We start from the raw sequence: 18,545 nt of genomic DNA on the forward strand, positions 1-18,545 counted from the left end.
AGTGTCTTTATTTTTTCCCCATAATAGAAGATGATCATGTGATTATATTTATGCTGTTGGACTTTTGCTGATAACAAATATAAGAATTATTATTGGCAGGGATTTGAATTTGCATGTTTAGCTTTATCGTACACTTTATAAGTTGGAATTGCATTCAAGTTAATGCACATGAGCACATTAATGAGTTAATGAGCTTCACAGTATTCCTCTGTATATATGTATCAAATTCGGTAATGACTTACACTATTTGGGTGATGATTACTCAGAGAAAGTTATGGTGGCAGCATAAGGAAAAATCAGCACTAAATGTTATACCTGTGATGTAAATTGCAAGTGCTTCACAATGGTAAAATTTAGACAAACAAATTTCAGTAATGTCAAAAGTCAAACCTAGAAAGGTGAATTAGTAAACGGATTTTATATAAAAAAACTGAAACTGGCTTTACACTAATGGAATGACAAGGTAAAAATGCTCTATATTGAATTAAGTGATGTGATAACCACATAGATTGGTGAGTTATAGCAGATAAATTTAATTGAAAAAAAATGGAGATTTAATTCTTATTAATAGCTTGGATTCCTTTAGAAATATGAGCTTCACAAATCTGAAATTAAAGTAGAAAAGGCAGGGCGTGGTTTCAGTAATGGGAACTAGGGAAATAGAAGTATAATCAGAAGCACTATTCTCAACAATAATGTGCAGAACAATATGTCCAGTCCCCATTCGATTTGTGAGCACTTGCACAATTTCTGACTTTCTTCATATGCAGCTTGGTATGTAGTGGGGAGAACTTTACACTTCCTGGAGTGCTCTGGGTTGGCTAGCAGTGACTTTGGTTCCTTGCAATGAGCTTAGTTAACAATATGGATCAATATGACACCTTGAGAAGTGATTTCTGATTCTTAGGATGTTCTTAAAACTCTTGTAGAAGCCATCTATTTTTAGTATGTCACACAATTGGTTTTCATATCATGCTGATATGGTCAGAGTTTGATTTTGATCATAGTTACACCGCCTTGCGAGATGGGGGGACAGCAGAACGGGGCCTTGATTTGGGGATGGCAGGGGAATCGCAGGGAGACAGCAGCAGGGGACGCGGAGAGCAGGGGTGTATATACTATACATATGGTACTTAAAATGCTAATTATGAAAAGATATACTACAATTATACAATATAACTTGATATAATCATATAAAGATGTAAGAAACAGTAAACTTAAACAAATAAAAAAATTAATTGAACATTGCATTGAAGTTTTGAACTAGAACATCATGATTCATGATCAAATGACAAGCAAACAATGAACATTGACATTGAACATCAGCAAATATTAGTCTATATATCAGTCTCCAGTTCAATAGTATGAGTATCTAGATTCTACTAGCTAAAAGTAGTCAATGATCATATGAGTCATGAGTCATGACATAAAGATGATTACAATAAGTATCATGTGCCATGAATCACGATATCAAAATAAGTATATAATATTATAATGCAAACAAAAACTACAAGTCTCCTTGCACCCACAATAAAGAAGACTATGTCACGTCCCCCCACAATAAAAGAGATTCTGTCACGTCCCCCCACACCCACACAGGAGACGTCTCACCGTCTCCAGCAAAGGTGGTGCTCCTGGGGACATCCTCATCTCCGAGACGGCTCAGTTTTTTTTTTTAGTGGGGGGGGGACGCGTCCCCGCATTACACTGATTTTGATGCAATTTCAGTGCTTCTGCAACTTCGGTAAGCAACTGATTTATTATCTTATTAACTCACATGATATATCTAATCTTAAGAAATATTATAAGGAGTATGGGCAACTCTGTACAATAGATCATTTAAAAGATGTTAAGTTTTATTTTTATTTAGTACCTAGGCTTGGGGACCTTTTCTCATGAAAAGTAATATTAATTCTCCAAAGATGTCTTTGTAGCGGGAAAAAAAGAAATATTATTCTTTTAAATTGAATATTCCCTTCCATAAACCAATATAAAGAGGTTGAGAGCTCATTTTAAAGATAGCTTTGTGAATGATATTATAATGCTACTAAAATGAACCTTGTCTTCTTCCAAATCTTTCAAGGACAAAAACCCATCTAGCTAGATTAGTACAATTCTAAGCAGGAATCAATGGAATTTTCAAAAAAACAATTGAATCATAGATGAAAACTTTGTGAAGATTTTGTTGGAGGATTTCTGACAATGTTTTATGTGATAGAAGGGTGATTGGAGAAGATATGTGTAATTGGTCATACCATCTTCCATGCTAGGCCATACCATCATTCCTTGCCAGGCTGTTCAGAAGTGGAACACAAGAGTATGGAGTGTTAGACATATTTTCTTTCACTGTTGTTGTCTTTACTTTGTTTCTGAGTCATACAACAGATCATGAGAAGATTTCAGCTTTAAGGTTGTGTCACATGTTGGGAGTTAGCTTGAAAGGGGGCATTTGAATCCCTATAGTGAAGAGTTGAGGTTCTAGAGACTTTTAATCATGGGAAGTGGCACCTAGATACATAGACGTGGTTCGTACTAATTTGGGGTTGCACTTTGGTTGATAGCGTGCTCAAAAAAAGGTCGAACTGCTCAATGGCCTTGCTTTTCAAGCATTTCCAATTGTATGACATATCTTTACCAGTTTGAAAACACAATTCCAAACTGTTATACTCCTACAAAGTGATTCAGTGATGTTGGGATGTGCTCGGAGTGGTTTGATAGTGTTTTGTGTGAAGAGGCAACTTGGGCCTGTGTGTGAAGTGTGTGAGTGAGTTTTCTGAGCTGATCTTCATTCTGTTCAGACCTGCAATAGCGTATTACAAAGTACTTTCAGACCTGGATGAGCTTATTACCTCACTCATTCAAAGTATTTCAAGGTGAATGTTATTTGGCATCATTTGGAGGTGTAACAGTAGTTTGTTTAACATCAGCTCTCATCATAAGCAAAGTAATTTTCTTATTATGATGCTTATTGATGCAAATGTACTGATAGGGTATTATTTTAGATTGTCATACCACTGAATGCTATTCTTTCACGCTTTTTGAATTGTAACACTAGATGGTAGTACCACCAGCTATTGACCCATGTTATTTGATGATACTTAACCCACTGAATAAGGGATAATGTTGCAATCACTCACCAGTGGATAAATGGAAGAAGCTTCTTTTACATTCCAATATTGTATAAGCTTCCACTTAATAAGTGGATGTGCCCCTTCCCTCACCATTGGATAAGTGGAAGATGTTATTTTAATTTTCAGTAATGCATATGCACCCCACTGAATAAGTCGTATTGGAACTCTTGCCACCTGGTGTTTTCCTATTCATTGCTGCATTTAGTTAATTGTATAACAAGGTCGTCGAGAGACAAGGAGACTTGGAGGTCTTTGGTAACGGTACTAGTACAGTAAGGCAATTTTTCAAAAATAGGAGATGAGTGTACTTGGAGACATCAACTTTTTTTTAATAGTTTAAAGAGTCTAATACTAAATACAAAATAGTAATATTGTAAAACTAAAAGACTAAAGTAAAAAAAACATTAAAATGAGGGCTAAAATACACAATTATTTAATATTATATTTTACATTTATATTTTATCAAGAGACTAAGAGACTTCAAGAGACTTCGTCATGAAGTCTCCAACCTTTTTTGAGGTCTCCGGAGATGCAAAAAGTCTCTGAGACGCATCTCCATCTCTAAGGTGTGACTTTTAGGGGTGAACAGATCTCCCCATAACCATAAAAAGACATGCTTTCACCTTGCCCATTCCGGGATCTGGGTGATCAGAAAGTGGAAAGAATTCTACACTGCATCTTATTTTCACTTTTAAGTTAAATTTAAAAAGAAATATAGGGTAGACGCTACAGTGCTATCAAAGTAGAGGTCTTTAGGTTGAGCCTTGTAGAGAATGGTGGTTGGTAATGTCTTTGTTGGGTGAAAACCCAATATGTTGGCTAAATCTCGGTGAACATTCCTACATTGTGTTGGTGAGCATGTACTTGAACTAAATGGCAGGGCTAACATCCATGTGTCCACTCCAATGAGACAAAAATCAAGCTCTTTATGTTGGTGGGCAACATTCACCATCCATCTGAACTTTTGACGTAGTGGTTGTCTTGCTTAGTGTTAGAGTCGATTATCTTGCCAGCCTATTGGGAAGTTAACCCTTGTTGCAAATTCTTCAATGCATAATATTGTTCCATCAATTACTTGTGTTGTGTTTTTCCCTTCATCCAATTATGACAAAAAGAATAATTCATAAATTGGTATTCACCTTCTTTTGAATCATGGCATTTGAATAGGAAGATAAACTTTTTAATGTAGGAAAGAGACTTGAACTCGTAACTTCATCAAAAGAGGAAGTATTATGCATTCTGGAAACAGCAAAAAGTATTTTATTAATGATAGATCAATTTCATTCTCTGAAGATAAAACGTGTTGTGCCTCTGGCTGTGAATATGTTGGTTGAGCTTGAGCTTATGAGACATCGAAATAAATAAGAGTTGCAATCACTTCTTGTGTTGTTTGGCTTACAAGAATTACTTCTCATGAAGACTCATACAATGATCTGATTGAAATTTTCTATGGTCCGAATGACCTTAGACATCCTTTTTTTTACAAGGGAGTAAGAATTCTAGAAACTGTCACTCAACATAAGATTGTATGGTGATGCTTGATATTGATTGAATGTGAAGATTTGATGCTCTAAATGTTTGATTGTTTCTTTGTTATTGTTAAAAAGGTTCACATTGATAACATTAAAACAGCCATCTAAAAGATTATGTCATTTATGGCCAATGAGAGTTGCAAATTCCTCCCATCCACTCATATTAGTTCTATTGTCAAAAGTGACAAAGGATGACCAACACTCCTTATGAATTCAAATGTGTTACCTACAATGGCTGTTTGCTAATTTGATGAAAATGTGATTAGAGGGGCACAAGAAAGAGATTCACAGCAGAAATATTTTGAGGTAGAGCTTACAAGCAAGATGAACATTCAAAACTCTCTTGCCTAGTAAAAAATGTCACATCTCTAGGGGCATATGGCACGAAATCTCCAAATATTCAAGATTGATTTCCAAAAGAAGAATCAAACAAGGGAGCTCCAAGATGATCAAGAAGATAGTGGCACAATAAATGTTGATGACCTCATTTGGAAGGTCTAAATTGAGAGGAAACAAAAAGGCATAGAGGGAGGCTCCACTTCCACGAATTTACAAATAGTCAGATTTTAGGGAACAACAATATCAGATTTCCTATATTTTCTTGTAGATAGGTGTTGTCCTACATTTTGTCACCACAAAATGTAGGTAACAGTACAAAACTTTTTCAAACTTAATTTCGCATTTCTCTGAGTTTAGTTCGTTATTTAATTGGTTAGTATTGATCAACCAATCAGTATCAATTGATATAATGAATCATTTTACTAAAAGCCTTCGTCAAGTCTTTTTCGTTTTGCTTTCTGTCAAGCCTTTGTTTGATTTTTGAAGCCTTCACAGTCCATTCTTTGCTTTTGAGTTTGCATTTGCTTGTTTTTAGTCTTTTGGTTTTGCTCATGTCATGCCTTTCGTTTTTCGCTTTGATTCGGTCTAACCTAGAGGTCAATCAGAGTTGTCAATCAAAAGATATGTCCGTTTTAGTGCCTCAAAAGTGGACATTTTAGGTGCAACAACACGAATTAAAAAAATGATGTTATATTTTCAATTTGACATTCACTTTTTTAAAAATATAACATTTTACTCACTTTTTGTTATGTTTTTAAGTTACTTCTACTTTAAATTTATAACTTAAAGTGAATATAATGCACTTTATGTTATAATTTTGAGTTACTTTTTAATTTTTCACTTAAAATAACTATAGAACTATATAGTTATATTTTAAATTTTTGGCTTTAAAATCAAATACTTATTTAAATGTCACTTTAAAATAATGTTTGTGTTATATTGAATAATATGATACATAAATATTATTTTTGACCCATATTGAGGACTTTTTTATAATTTTAAGTATACATGACTTAAAGGCCTCAAAAGTGGACTTTTTATGGGCATTTGCATGTAAAAACTATGAAAAGTGGAACTTTTCATGTTATTACATATAAAACTCACTTTTGAGGATACTTTTCATGCCATTACATCAAAAGCTTATGAAAGTAGACCTTTTTGATGCAATGACATGAAAAGTAGAGTTTTTGTGCTTAAGCATCAAAAAGGTGAGACACATTTTAAAACATGTAAATGGCCTCAAAAGGTCTGATTTTGCCCATGAGCATGTTTTAAAACATGCAATGCACTCCAAAAAGTGTGATTTTGCATAAAGACACATTTTAAAACATGTAATTGACCTCAAAAAGTCTGATTTTACATTAAGACATGTTTTAAGATATGCAAATGACCATGAAAATGTCCGATTTTGAGAAGGAAATGTGTTCTTGCTCCCCAAGAATCCAATTTTGGCCATAACTCAAGATTTTTTTCATGGATTTGAACGAAATCTTTTGCATTCAAGGCGTTTTTGCTTGGTGATCATTTTGCTTCCATCAAAAATGAGTTTAATGTGCTGAAAACCATTTTTGGGAGTTCATATCTAGGGCACGTTTTCGTGGAAAACTCCAAAATTCCTTCATTTTTGCTCATAACTTGAGTTTTACTCAATGGATTTGCATGAGATTTGTTCCATTTGAAATGTTTTTGGATGGCAATGAGTTTCCTTGCTTCTAAAATGGATTTATTTGCCTCAAAAACGTTTTTGAAACTTTCATAATGAATCACGCTTTTGCTTAAAATGCCCCGAAAATTGAGGTTTAAATCCACTTTTACGTGTTTTAAAGCAACTTTTTTGCATTTGGATCTATGTATATCCATTTGGGGAAGTCGTTTTTGCATTCACAAGTCAAAAATGACTTTAAAACATGCATTTTTTTGTCACGTTTTTGCAAAAACGACCCAAATTTTTGAATAAAAAAGTCATGTTTTTGTTCAAAAAACTCAAAAAAAATATATTTTCAGCCCCATACCTTTGATCAAGAGGGATTGTTTTTGAGTTTTAAATGCATGATATTGTCTTTAGAGACCACATTTTTGGCCTTCTCATGTCAAATTCGACCATTGAATGTCCATTACATGCAAGTGCGGAAAAAGTCAAAAGGTTGTTTGAAAATTCGGATTTAAGGAAGAACTGGTCTTAAGTCTATAAAACTTGCTATTTTGGCTCTTCCTCCTTCATTTTTGGCACTTAATCTTCACGTAAGTGGAATCTTTCTAACTTGCTCATCAATTCATGCTTATCTTGCTATTTCCATGCATATTATTGCTTGATGATTGCCATTTGTCCATATGTATGCCATGAAAAGTGCATTTTGCCTTTAAAAATGAGGAAAACTCTCATTATCACACTTTTGGAATTTCCCCAAACTCCAAATTCGAAATTACATGTTGAAGTGCAATGCATCTTGACATGTTTGAGTCTTCTACCAAAGGCATGTGCTTGTTTTTGTGTCTTGCTTGTTTGCATTTCGATTTTTTCTCCATTTTGGAAGAAATTGGAAGTTCTTTCCCAAGAACTTGAGCACGTTCCACTTCACTTCACTTTCCATTTCATGTAAAAGCATCATCACATTCCACTTCCATTTTTCATGCCACAACACTTCATCTCTCATTCAATGAAATGCGATTACATGTTTTTCATCTCATTCACCATCCGCATATGCATGTAATCCCATTTTCCACTTCCATTTTCACCTCTCCATATGCATTCACCCTTCCATTAGCAAATACATACTTTTCTATTTTCCACATCTTTCCATGCTTTGCACCTCATCTTCCATTTGCACTTACATGTAAAAGCTCGTCCTCCATCCACATTTGCAGGTCATCTAATTTTCCATTCCTCATTACATGTTGCATTTACATGTAATCATTTTTCGTGCAATGACATCTTGAAGACCCTAAGTCACATTTGAAAATCAGCAATTTCCATTTGCATGCATTCCCATGTGCCAAGCACTTTACTTTTTTTTTTTAAAAGAGAGTTAAAGGTGCTGACGGAAAGTTGTTCCGAGTGTACATCCGGACATCGTCAAGAAGGTTTTCAAAGTGTCAAAGACTCCAGTTTGTGCTGATGTACAAAGAAGAACTCACAACAACTTGAACAAGAAAAGTTTAATCACATTAAGCTATCAAAAGACGTAACACCACGGTTATCAAGGTGAATGCAGCAGTACAAAATACAGGAACTCCCAATCCTGTGATTATCTGGGATTGCATCGTCAAGTACGAGGCCCTTCAGAACAATCCATAGAATTGTTTTCCTTCTTTTCTATCTTCTTTCTTCTTCTTTCATGTTTGTAGTCAGAGAGGAAGCATTGCATGAAGATGTGTAATTACATGTAATGCGAGTTACATGTGTATGTAAAAGATGTAATGCAAGTTGCACGTGCAGTTGCATGTAACCCTATATTTTCTCCTGTAGTTAGACTAGGTCAAAGTTGGTTGAGTTGCTCCCACTTTTTCCTCCACCTTTTTCTCAATTTCTTTGCCTATATAAAGGAGTGCCCCCTCATTGTAAAATTATCATTATCTTTTATGCAAGAGAACTCTAGAAAAATTGTGCCAGCATAACTTTATTTGTGTAAGCACTATTTTGAAAGAAAGTGAATACAAAGGAGCATTTGAGACTTAAATTTGATTAAGTGAGATTGTTATTTGAGTGAATTGTAAGCTTTGTCTATGATTCATCCAAGTTGTCTTTGATTCATATTGTCTTGTGTTATTGGTAATTGTTCTAGTGAATTGAATTGAAAAGAGTTAAGAAACAATTGAAGCCAGAGCTTTGACCAGAAGCAATTGTGAAAGTGTATAGCTAGAAGCTTTGTCTGTAGCTTATATTTTCTTCTTAATTCACAAAATAGTTAAGTTATTCTTACTTTTAGGAGTTTGTGCCCTAATTGTAAAGTTTTTTCATATAGAAGTACGACCGGACTTAGAGCCAAACCAGTACATTTTCAGCTAGCCTTTGAGTTAGCGAAGGTTTATCGGTATCACTGATTCCAACTCTTGATAGAAGTGTAGTTAGAGATCCACCTTGCCCATTATTCGCTCTACGAGTAAGTAGATCCTTTCTTGAAAGTTAAGAAGAAAGGATATTAGTAACACTGTTTATAAATCTCTCAACTTTTTGCTTACCTTGAGTTAATCCAAGGAACTATGAGAAGGGGGAGCCTTCCCTTTAAGGTAGGAGAGACTCTATCTCACACGCTATGGCTGGTCATCCTATTTTACGACTAGATTTTTACCCAAAGCTGTCGGTTGCAAAATATCCACCCAACAATAGGGATCATACCCTTAAGTTCACAAACAAGAGTCTTGATGCCTTGGAAAGAAAAGAGAAGTTGATGAACTCACTCTTGAGCTTAAATCAACAAAAAGCATTCTTTACAATGTGCACAAATAATCCTACAAAAAAAAATCAGCTCGATGTTGCAAAGCAATTCAAGAAGCATGAGAATGAAGAAAGGGTAAAGGAAATCAGCAAAGTAATTGAAGAGCTTGATTAGTAAATGAGCAAAGTAATTGGCAAACTTAATTAACTATTGATTAGTATTTTTTGTACCCATTTTGTGTATCAGGAACTACTTCAGGTTTTGCATACATTGCATACAGTGATAAATGACACATCTTTCTGAGGCTATATTGTGATGGCATTATTATGCTCAGTTACTTATGTTTTGTAAACTATATGGTTGGCAAGCATTCATATTGATAAAGAGCATCGAAATAAAAATAAGTTCACACTTTTAAGTGTGAACTGCCTCCAGAAATAAAATAAGTTCACACTTTTAAGTGTGAACTGCCTCCAGCAAAAATAGAAACCTCAACATATTTAGTTGAATAATAATAATAATAATAATGCACTTGTCTTCCAAAAATGACTGAAGAAGCATCAAAATCAAAATCTGAACCTAACAAGGTGACTTTCTATAACATAACATTTTTACTAAACTGAAAATAGAGAACATATTCTAAGATTATAACCGCATATCATAATGGAATGACATAAAGTAATTGAAAACCCATTACATCATATAGAAATGAAACTATTAACTGAATTTGTTATAAAAGATATAAATTGGAATTTAAGCAACAACTATATCCATTTCATATGAAAAACAACAAATTTAACTTCCATAACTAACTTTTACGATTACATTTTGAAAGAAACAAATCAATTTAACTATACTTTGCAATTATACATTTCAAGTAACATAAAGTAAGTACAAGTGAAGAATTTAGAACTTATACATGAACTGAATTAACTGTTAACATGTTGTGCAAGCCTTGGCATTTGGTGAAGACGAGAAGCATTGACATAGGCTTAACCTCCCAACTGCGGACCTTATCATATCCCCACACAATCTCTTACGAGAAAGGCCCTCCCTAACCCAGGTTAGGCTTGGAGCACCATAGTCCCACCATAAGGCTGAGGAATTCCTTCATGAACCTTCCCTCTGTCAGCTAGCACTCCTGACCTCTAGTTATCATTTGTGGCAAGCATGCCTCTAATCTACCTTGGCCAAGGATTTAGATGGGCAAATAAACAACCCAATCACCACCACTCGACTTGACAACTGAATATATCTTGGACAATCATGAGTTGACTTGGACTAGACAGTTTTCCCTTTTTCTTTAGATATTCATGCTATTTGGTTATTGATTTTCAGTTTATTTCTTACAAGGATACCTCTCCTCTTCACCCATTTATACTCGACCCAGTTGGTCTTGGGTTCACCCTGGGAGACATGTCAGTATCTATGTATTCTTTATCAATCAGAACTTACGAACACAAATCTGATTCTTATCTCAACTAGTATATGGATAATACCATTGTATAAGTCAAATATATTTGTAACAAACGAATTCTCATAACCAATTTAAAAAACCTATTTCACATCACAATGACTTCTATTAACTATGATAAAGTAACTGCTTTCTATTCTAACTGTAATTCATGTTCAGCTGATATAATGAGATAAATAAATAAATGCATTGCTAACATTTTAACCATTTCTAACTGATAACATATTCCACTGAAAATAAGTAATGACTAACTTCTATATCAACTAATATATTCATTCAAATTATGCTATTAGAAAACTAAACTATCTAATTATTCTTCTAAGGATTAAAGGTAAAAGTGCAAAAGAAACATACAAAAATAACGAAGGAATCCCTTTATCTTGTTGTTCAAGCGTCGGCATTGGTGAGAGGAGAAGCATTGACATAAGCTTAACCTCCCAACCTCAGACTGTACTTATCCCCACACATCCTAACTTAGTCGAACGGCCCTCCCTACCTCGGGATCGGACTTGGGATGTTCTTAAGTCTAGCCATCCGAGCTACCCACCCCATTAGTTACATTGAGTGCCCCATCAATTATACCTATATAACAAACGTCTATGGACAAAAAATGATCTCAAGATTGGCACATATGCTTATAACTACCTTGGCCAAGGGTTTCAGTTAGGTTCATGAACCCAATCACCACCACCCGACTTGTCAACAGATTCCATTACCAGGACATGCATGAGCTATTAAGTTTTTTTATTACACAGTTATTCATATCTGATCTCATTCTTGGTTCTTGCAAGTTATCTCCACCTTTCACCATTCATGGCTTCTTTGTCGGTGAATCCTAGGTGCTTGAAAGATTAGGATCATTCTATTTATTTTACAACTCTTCACCTTTCATGGCTTCTTTGACGGTGAATTCCTCATTGTTTGAAAGATATGAGCATTCTGATATTATTCACACCTCTTCACCGATTCTATGGCATATTGCCGGTGAATTCCTCGATGTTACAAATACTCTGAAAATGTTTGGGAAATTATGATAACACATGCATTAATGTTGATTCATGCAATAAAATTAAGTTTTCTATCATTGAAATTCATAAATGAGATAATCTCAAGGATACTCGTTATAAATCAGAAAGGATCTCAATGTATTGCAGGGAAAAATAACAGCAAGATTCCAAAGATTATCTCAGTCTAATCCAACTAAGGGTGGATAGAAGGGAGTTATGCTCTTGAATACACATTTAATCTCAGCCTATTTGCTTATACTGTACGGCAGCATTATTATAATCAGTGATAATCAGAACTATGAATGGCATTACTTCTTTTGGGTATCTTATTCAGCAAAAAGAAAAGGAAAAGCCGACTACAATCGGGCTTAGACTTAGCAAAGAAAGTAAGACACATGACCTGCGATTTTATGTGGCTCTTCCTCCCACGGCCAGAACTCCGGTTCACTTGCTAGCTGATATTACAGTCATCGGAAGAGCTAAGCAAAGTTGGGAAGTCGGGAATGATAGAAAATACTGAAGATATCCAGCTAAGATCGTCCAAACCAGGCTTTAGAATTGATTCGCAGTAGACAGAGAAAAGGAGAGGATGGCCAAATGGAAAGAGGGATGATCTCCAAAAATTGAATCATGGCATTCTTAATGGTTGGCCGAGTCTCCTCGGCTACCATCAGTTATCAAGATGACCATTCGAATACATCATAAATTTGAATTGGGAAGAGAGAAATAAAGAGGGAAAAGAAATAAGGAGTTGAAGAATTTTTAAACTTATTTTATTGTTATAATATGCTCTTATATGCGTTCACATAATTATATTGATGAGGTGACATCATTAGATTATATTATTATAATTTATTGGTGCCATTTCATTTTTATATTTATGTGTTCGTATTTAAGTGTTTATTATAATGATAAAATAAGAAAATTTAATAATAAATCTCTAAAGGTATGAATTATATTTTAATTTAGATTATTTTATGTTTTTATTATATTGTTTCCCTATAGCTCATGCGGTCCCATAATGTAACCTATGGACAAGTCTCTATATCCTTTCCGAGGAAGTCTTAGGTCATACCTATCGATCCTGATGACTGAACCAAATGACCATCCCATTTCAATTATCCCATTTAGCAATGCTTCCCCTCTCTTTAGTCTTCTCCTGCAATCAACCCAACAAAACATTCTCGCCAAAACATTAATTCAAAAATATATATTGATCGTTAATTCAAATCAAACAACTGTTAATCATCTAATATCAGTTATAGGTTACTGATCATTTCATCAACGTCTATAAATAACTCATTTCACATGATTATGTAAAGGAATAATTCATTAACTGTTGGTACAATGTATATAAATAACTAACTTGTTTCACATGATTATGAAAAAAAAATTCGTTAACAATTGGTACAACGTATATAAATAACTAACTCATTTCACACGATCAGGAAAAAGAAATAATTCGTTAAACCAACGGTTATGATCAAATTAAAAATTAGGGCAAAAATTTGGGATGTAACAATATTCTTGTGAAATATAAAGAAATATTCTTATACCATTTCTCAGCATTAAGCAGTGTACAAGTAATTGATCAACAGACAAAATGGAGTCTCTTAAGGTTGGGCTCTACGAGTCTATACTAGCACCAGACATGTAAGAATGATAGCATAAAAGGGAAGGCAGATTTGATGTCCTATCAAAGTTCTTCATACTCTTGAGCCTTGGTATCAGCTACAATATTTATTCAAATCATGGATGCATTTAACATCATGTTTCATCATTCCTTGCAGAATGTATTTTAGAGGATGCAACGTAAGAGATGTACATGAAAATAAGAAATAAGATTAGTCGAATGATTTCATGACCTGAGATTTCAACTTTGGATATGATGTTGTGGTCTGACAATACGGCTTCAGCACGAGAATACTATCAAGTGTGGTCGATGCTACTATCGAGGTATCTAAATGTGATCCTCCAATAACGTTGGTCTCAGAAAAGAATGTGCAATGGAAAGAGAGGAAGTTCGGTTCAGTGCAATCGCATAAGGAAAGATATGATTTCGAATGCTTCACTCTTGCCGTGGGGAGAGCAAGTAATGTCTCCTGCGGCTTCAATTACAAGAAGGATTTCAATCAATGCCAATATCGGTTACAAGAAACTTTTATATATTTTTTTTAAAATAAAGCCGATATGAAGGTGGCAACGCTCGTCATTATGAAGCCAAATTTAAGACGTAAAGATTATAATTTCTTATGATTTAAATATCAAATATATTATATATATAATGTTATCATGCTATTGGATACTTTTTTACCTATAATTGTACATACATATACATATCTCTATATGTGTGCGTAATTTTGAGAGTAAGTATAATTCTTTTTAAATCAGGATAGCTAAAAACAACAATAACTCATAAGTGTCACAACGGCTCACCACCATTACCACTAACATTTATCTTAAAATATAAGCATTCATTTTTAGTTGAAATAGTAACAAACAACTAACAAGTTATTTTCACATGAATCAAAACAGTTAACCATAACTTCCATTTCACAAGATCATAACATTTGAGAGTTTTAACTAACCATTACAACGGCTACAATATTATTTTAAAAGATCAAAAATTTGGGATGTAACACTTTCTATAAATAGACGCTCCCTCCAAGATTCTTGGAGCTACAAATAAAAGTTGAGAGCATCACTCATCTCTAACTCAACTAAGCTCATTGGAACCAACTATTGACTTACTAAAATTGGTAGGTACCTCAAAACAAAGCCAAAACTCACCATAGGCTACTAGAAATTCTAATAACTCCACAACTCAGACCCTCAAATTCCCATTGTCAACTCACGAGGGTTGCAATGATGAACTAACCAAACCATCTACAGGAGCCTATTAAAATTTGGGACATTACACACATTATCAGGAACAACCATGAATTGGTTCTAGGAGCTAGCAAATGAATGCATAGAAACCTAGGACAAGTTAACAAAAGCATTCCAAGAGGAATATGAACTCACAAGACATGATAATGAAATTGAGGTGGAAATTTATAACACCAGGGAAACATGAAAATGTGTGAGCTTACAACTATAAAAACATGAACTGCTGAATTTGAATAAAAATAAGTTCAATACATGTAGAAGTCAAACTCCATGAGACTACAATTTCTAAATAGATATTAAGTTCTAGTATCAATGAAAACTAGAAGTAGAAATCATAAATTATGTCTACAACTAAAGCTCAAAATAGAACGCTGCTGCTGCATAGGTGGTGCTGAAGTAGTTGCAAGTACAACATCCTCAATAGGTGCCTTAGGCTCAACAAAAGCCTGTGATGGATGACCAAGAAGTTGCCACTTCTGCAACCCATTCATCTGCATATATCTCAAACTCAGCTAGTTGCTCATCAATCAATAAAGGATCCACATGCACACCTACATCATCACCGTCAATGATATCTAATCTCAAAGGAGGTTGGATATCACTGACTGTGAGGCAGTTCACACTTAAATGTATGAAGTACTTGAGGAGGTTTCAAAAAGATCCTTGCAGGTGTGCAAAGTCTTAATCAGTTGAGAGATTGAGAAGTTGCAAAGAGAGTGAATCCGTGAGAATCTGAGAGGATCTTCGGATACTATTGCAGGTGTGGAAGAGTCCTGCAATGGTGAGAACTGAAGAGACTTGAAGCCATAGATGGAGAAAAGAAAGAAGACTGGGTTTGTGATTGGTTGGGTTTTGGTGGTCCCTATGTTAGAGAAGGGGAGAAAGCAGAGCTGGATGACTGTATTTGAGAGGGAAGCATAGAAGTTGAGGCCATAGGCATGAGATACCTTGGAGGAGGTAAAGCAGAAAATTAAAAAGGGGAAATTTGAAGCGGTGGAAAATGTCCTTTGGAGGATGTGGATGTAGCAGATGAGAATAATGTTGAGATGTGTCCAATAAAGGTCCAGTGTTTGATGAGGAACCTGATGAACAGCAAGAGTCACTTGAGGAAGAGATTAAGAGAATTGAACACTTGTTAAGTGTAGCAGCAAAGAAATTTGTACCCATGATGAATATAGTGGATGAAGATGTGACTACAACAGTGGAATAAGAAAAGGTTGTAGATGATAAAGATGAGAATTGAAGAGGATGTTGTGGTAGTAACAGAGAGATTAAATCTGAACATGTTGAATTCAGTTTGCTTTTGTTTACAAGGTTTTAAATAGGAGAGAGTGCAATTGCAGATTTGGATATGGGTGTTGAGTGTTTGCCTGTAGAGCGTGTTGAGGATTTTGCAAGATATTGATGGAGGTGGTCGGTTTGTGGTGGACAAGATTCCATGAAGGAGAGGAGGGTAGAGAGTATTAGAAGGAGAAGAAGAGAGAGTTGTTCGTAGAGGAGGTCAATCTGCGGTGGGCATGAATCCACAAGAGGGAAGAGGAGAAGAGGGCACACTTGGTGAAGGAAGACGACAAGTATCCTAACTAAATATTGGAAGAGGAGGAGGAAGAAGCTATGTCTGCCAACATCAGTGATGGAGTTCGCTGCAGGTTGCTTATTACCTGAAAGGAGAGTTTAACTAACTAACTCCATTTTGTAAGTTCTAGTCACAAGTTTTCCTACCTGGCTTGTCTAATGCAGGAGCATCCCAGTTGAATCAGCATCAACCAAAATATTTTCCCATTTGTTTGCTTCAATTTAGGCAAGATTTACAACAAAGTATAGCCACCCATTAACAAAATTTTTGCTAGATGTTGTAATTGCCTATGGCACAATTAATATGCATGCAAAATATGGAACACTGGAACAGAGTGTGTACATCCATCAACTCATATATGGATTCTCTTATTGATAATCCAATGACCAATCTGTTTTTTTATTTCAACACCTATGGCTTCTTCGATGATATTCCACTCAATGCCAGGACGACCATAGTAGAACCTGTAGACATAGCCTGATGGATGTTGTTATTAGCCTTGATCTCCACATACTGCCTTCTGAAAACGTTAATAACACACTATAAATGTATGACAGAGATGCTGTCCCATGGAATAAAATGATTGCAGGATTTGTTGAAGCAAATCAAATTGCCATTGGTGAAGCCAGATTACACATCCTCCACTAAAATCCTTGCAGCCCATGCAAAATGGGAGCTTTGACACAGTGTTTAGACATCCTTCTAAGAAGGCATTTGGCTGATGTTGTAGGTGTAACTGTCCTGGTAGTCATGTATGCAAACATGGAAGCTTAGACAGCTCACCTAATTGTTTGACAACGTGGGAATCACACAGATAGATTTTTTGAAAAGGCTTTTCAACTTCCTGGAAAGAAAACTAAGGCATTATACTTTTTGACTTCTCTTTCTAGAGAATGGACAAGAAAGGTGTGGGTGGAGTTCCATAGAATTGAAGAAGGATGCTAGAATAGTGATCAAAAATAGGTATTGTATAGCCACCATGTGGGAAAGCAGAAAATTCCACATGAAGAGGGAAACCCAAGGGTGTGATAGAGGGAGCCAAGAAACTGGTTGGAAGGATGAGAGTCATGTGGAATGAAGGGAAGAAAACTACAGAAATAGAAGTGACACCGGAGTGGGGAGAATAGGTAGCTGCATGGGAGAAGAGAGAGAAAAGGGGGTTGCGTACAATGAGGGAGACCTAGGCAAGGGATGGCAAAGAGTGACCCAAGGTGTGGGTGTTGCAAAGTTGACAGAGGAGTGAATGTGAGGGCGGGCTTTGCATAGCCTATGTGTATCAGCAGAGAGAGGCCACCAAAGGATCAAGTTTGTCATTAAGATTGTTGCAAAGTAGGTATAATTCATGCTTGCGATTTGTTATTGTTTCTTAATTACAATCAAAGTAACTTTGTGAACATAGGGTCTCTGTTATGTTTTGTTGATAATTGCATTGAGGTTTGGAGAGCAGGAGTTCTCCTATTTGCATCAACTTTGGTTAGTAGCTTTCTCAAAAAAGGCTGTACTATTTCATGGCCTTATTGTTCATGATAGACCTTTACAGATCTGAAAACTCAATTCTAGACTGTCCTCCTACAAGATGTTTTTTGAAATGTCCCTTTTCTGATTTTTCATGATATTTCAAGCCTCAACTCAGATCTTTAAAATCAAACAACTAATATCCCAAAGATACACCAAATTCCTCAAGAAACCCCAAATCGGGTATGCTGAAAATAGTGCTAAAAGCTTCACAACTTCACAAATTATTAATAAATTTGAAAATGGAAATTTTTACAGAAATTTCAGCAGCATAACAACCTACAAATTGACATTTCCAGATCCGTATAGCCTTTACACAACAGCTCAAAAATGTAAGACAAAAACTATGCTCATCAGGCTCCTGAAATAGCACAAAATATGCCCGAAAACACCACAAAAACACTAATAATCTATCTCAGAAGTTTAATCACGTCCCAATACATATATTCAGCTCTATTTTAACATTTAAAAGCCTGATATACAGCAGCAACCCAAACTGATATGAAATACTCAACTGAAAACACCAAACTCATACAAAAACACACCCAAAAAACCCACAAATCTGCACTGTTTAGCACAAAGGCAAACTCTGTATGAGCATGCACATGGAATGGCTTCAAACTCCCGTTCTTAGCCTTCTTGGAAACCTGCAAACTCCCGTTCTTGGGTCTCCTTCTCCACAGGTTTGGCAGCCTCTGAAGAACAA

At 35.3% G+C, this 18,545-nt stretch overlaps 1 protein-coding gene across 1 annotated transcript in view; it reads right to left on the minus strand.

The window, feature by feature from the left end:
- LOC149538135 (ACT domain-containing protein ACR11-like) overlaps window positions 1-18,545 on the minus strand; it is a 126,401-nt gene that overhangs the window by 39,710 nt on the left and 68,146 nt on the right. The gene's annotated exons all lie outside the window — the stretch shown is intronic.

Source organism: Cupressus sempervirens, chromosome 9 (genome assembly GCF_028749045.1).
Source record: "Cupressus sempervirens isolate cs-2001-9-10 chromosome 9, ASM2874904v1, whole genome shotgun sequence".
In the NCBI taxonomy this organism is placed as follows: domain Eukaryota; kingdom Viridiplantae; phylum Streptophyta; class Pinopsida; order Cupressales; family Cupressaceae; genus Cupressus; species Cupressus sempervirens.